Source organism: Penaeus vannamei, unplaced genomic scaffold (genome assembly GCF_042767895.1).
Source record: "Penaeus vannamei isolate JL-2024 unplaced genomic scaffold, ASM4276789v1 unanchor858, whole genome shotgun sequence".
Classification (NCBI taxonomy): domain Eukaryota; kingdom Metazoa; phylum Arthropoda; class Malacostraca; order Decapoda; family Penaeidae; genus Penaeus; species Penaeus vannamei.
The window spans coordinates 19138-22493 of record NW_027213862.1 but is presented as its reverse complement, the minus strand read 5'-3'; the positions used below and the strand labels follow the sequence as shown (position 1 = coordinate 22493).

The following is a 3356-nucleotide window of genomic DNA, read 5'->3' as shown; positions in this document are numbered from 1 at the left end:
AATTCCATTGTTGAGAAACATTTTGATTATTATAATTTTCTTTCAGATAAGAATTAAGTCTCTAACTTTCTCTCTATATAAATATACGTATATTTCATTTTCTCGTTCTCTTTATCGGTTTCTGTATCTCTCTCTCTCAGTCTGACACCTCTTTCCTCTCTCTCTTTACCAATGTATATGTTCCCCTCCCTCTTTGCTTACGATAAAGATGATATAGTGTTGAAGAAGAAACTTGTATGGACTAGATTTTATTGCATCCGGTGGGAATACTGTTCACTTTTTTCCAGTATCATTGTGTCCTTTTCAGCAAAATGAATCTGTTTGGGAGTGTTTCTCTTTTCAATCCCTCTTTCTCTACAATTATTTTTCTTTCCACTTCTCCACTCTCTTTCACTCACTCCCCATCTCTTACTGATATAAACATATTTAGAATCTATTCGTAGGCTTTAATTCTTACTGTGTTACATTTGTAGGGAGTCTTAACCTTCATTTGATATGTTTGTCACTTATTTAATTGCATTTTCACGATGCTCATCTTCCAATTTATGTCACCATGCAAGTATTAAATCATTTTAAACATAAGGTCGAAAATAGCCAACGTCAATGGATAAAAGCATGACATACTATTATTATCAATGATGTATGAATGTTCTATATCATTGCTGATTACATAACCCTTTATCTTTATATTACCATTTTTGTTACTTTTGTCTAATTATTAGAATAATAATCATTATCAAGTCTGTGATTTCCTTATCGGTATCAAAATAATTATCATTTCTATATTATTAATCACTAGTTGTAGTATTAGTGGTATTTGTTTATCGTCATAACAGTCAGTGTCATTATAAAAATAACCTAATCCAAGAAAGCCTGTTTCGGAATAGACTAGCAAAGGAAAAGAGATGAATAAACAAATAAACAAACACTCTTATAGGATATATAAAAACACCTCCCCCCCAAAAAAAAAAAAAAAATCTATGTTTAATTATTTCTTCTTCACTTTCCTTCCCAACGTCCGCTTTGTTAAAATGGCGCCAGGTCCGACCCAATGAATTGTCATAAATACAGACGCAGAAATAAAGGCATATTTGTCTATATACCTGATAGATATTTGCCCGGTTGATATGCTTTTACATCGAAAAATGTTCTTTTGGGGAGAGTTGCATTGACATGAGGATAACTTCCTTTTAAAATATTAAGCTTCATTTCTGACTCATCCCCAATTTCCATCTATTTCAAATTTTCTATGAAATCGGGATTCTAAAGTCTGCTGATAAAAAGCCAAAGTCAACTCCCGATTTTCAAGTCGTACGCCTTGAATTTTGTTTGCTTCATTCCTAAAATGTATACAATAGTAAAAAACAGCAACAAAGAAATAAAAAATAAAGAATAGATAAATAAATAGATAAGAACATCCGCTCTCCACCTCGCGAAGGAGCTGCCCGCCCCCAGATCCCTCTCTCAGCCTCCGCCGAGGATGCGCTGCTCTCTCCCTCCGCCTCCTCCAGCCGCCGCCTCACAAATCTGAAATCGGGCGGAAGGGAATCCGATTTGTGACCTCCCGAAGGAAAGGCAGAAGCACGGCGTTGCATCCTTGGTTTGCATTTAAGACAGATTTACTATTTACTATTTCTACTATTTTACTATTTACTGTTTTCCTTTTTTTAACGAAGACTTCGAGGATGAACACTGCAGAGGATCATTATTATTGTTATTGCCATCATTATTATCAGCATAATCACTATGATTATGTTTATTAGTATCATTATTATTATGATTATCACTATCATAATTATTATGATTATTAGTATCATTATTATTATGATTATTAGTATCATTATTATTATGATTATTATCATTATCATAATTATCATTACCATCATCTTTATTATCATTATCATTATCATCATTGTTATCATCATTATCTTCATCTATCATAGTTATTATTGCTTTTATTGTTGTTATTATTATCAGTATCATTGTCGTTATCATTATAATCCTTATCCTTGTGAATATTATCATTATTTTTATTACTATCATTGCTATCATCATTATCATCATTTTCATGATTGTTGTTATCATTATCATCCTTATTATTACTATCGTTGCTATTATTATCATCTTTATTTTCATTATTACTATCATCATCGTTTTTATTATTCTTTAAATCGTTATGTCATCATTATTGTCATTTTGGTTATCATGATGATAATAACCATTATCTATTGTTACTATCATTGCCATTGTTATCATGTTTATCACCATCATCATTATGATTATGATTATCATTACTATCACTTTCATCATTATCGTTATTTTCACATTGCCAGATCCCTTTCTTCCCTTTCCATATAGGCCTTTTATGTCTCCTAGTTACTTTCTTTTCATATTCTTTCTTCGTCTCTTCTAACTCTTTCCGTCATTTGATTTTATCTTTATCATAGTTTCTTACGCCTTTGATTCTTACCTGCGGGGATGCTGCATTTTTTGTTTTATTGTGAGATTTGAATGTTATTTGGTCACGGCTGATTGGGAAAGAAATTGCCATAAACTGTTTATAGCCAGGTATTAATACACAGAGAGAAGGGGAAAATAACGAAGAAAAAAATATAAACAAAGATACAGCATAGGCCTATATGAAAAGGAAAGAAAGGAAACCAGAATCCAGAGATTATCGGTCAAGAAAGAAATTGGACAGAAAAGTGGAAGAGATCAACATCAGTTTCACAAAAAAAAAGAAAGAAAAAAAAAGTGAGATGATCAGCTGACCATCTACTGCGAGGGAAAGAAGTCACGTTTTGGCGCATATCATTAATCCATTCATAGCAAGTAACGATGCATACCAACGAAAATTATTGTTTGATACCAAGTATGAATACTTATAACCGGTAAACAGTAATGAAAATTTTTCATTTTTACAAATAAAAGTCTAGTTTCATTGTCTCCGCTCGGGATCGAACCGAGGACTTTGCGCGTGTGAAGCGCACGTGATAACCACTACACCACGGGAACGAGATACATGAAAGATGTTCCATTTTAATGTTCTGATGGAATTACTGGTTAATAAGAGAGGGAGACATTGCGTGGCGAGAGAGAGAGAGAATAATGAGATAATAAAAACGAGAGAGCATACGTGGAGACATATTTTTAAAGATTTAAAGATTTAGTTTTAATTCCATTTGTTACAGTGGATATTCTTTGCTGTGACATACTGTCTGTTAATATTTTGCCCAAACAACCCCCTGTGTGCAAGGAGTGGCCGGGGTTGCCACTCACTGGCCGGGCGTGGGATCGAACGCAGGTCCGCAGGATTGCTAGAATCTGAACATGGTATTGAATGACGTTTTTTTCTC

At 33.3% G+C, this 3356-nt stretch overlaps 1 non-coding gene across 1 annotated transcript; it reads right to left on the bottom strand.

Annotated features, from left to right (window-relative positions):
* Positions 1–2942: 2942 nt before the first annotated feature.
* TRNAV-CAC (transfer RNA valine (anticodon CAC)) lies at positions 2943–3015 on the bottom strand. Its single transcript has one exon. It is a non-coding gene; the product is annotated as a tRNA-Val (tRNA).
* Between the last annotated feature and the right edge of the window lie 341 nt (positions 3016–3356).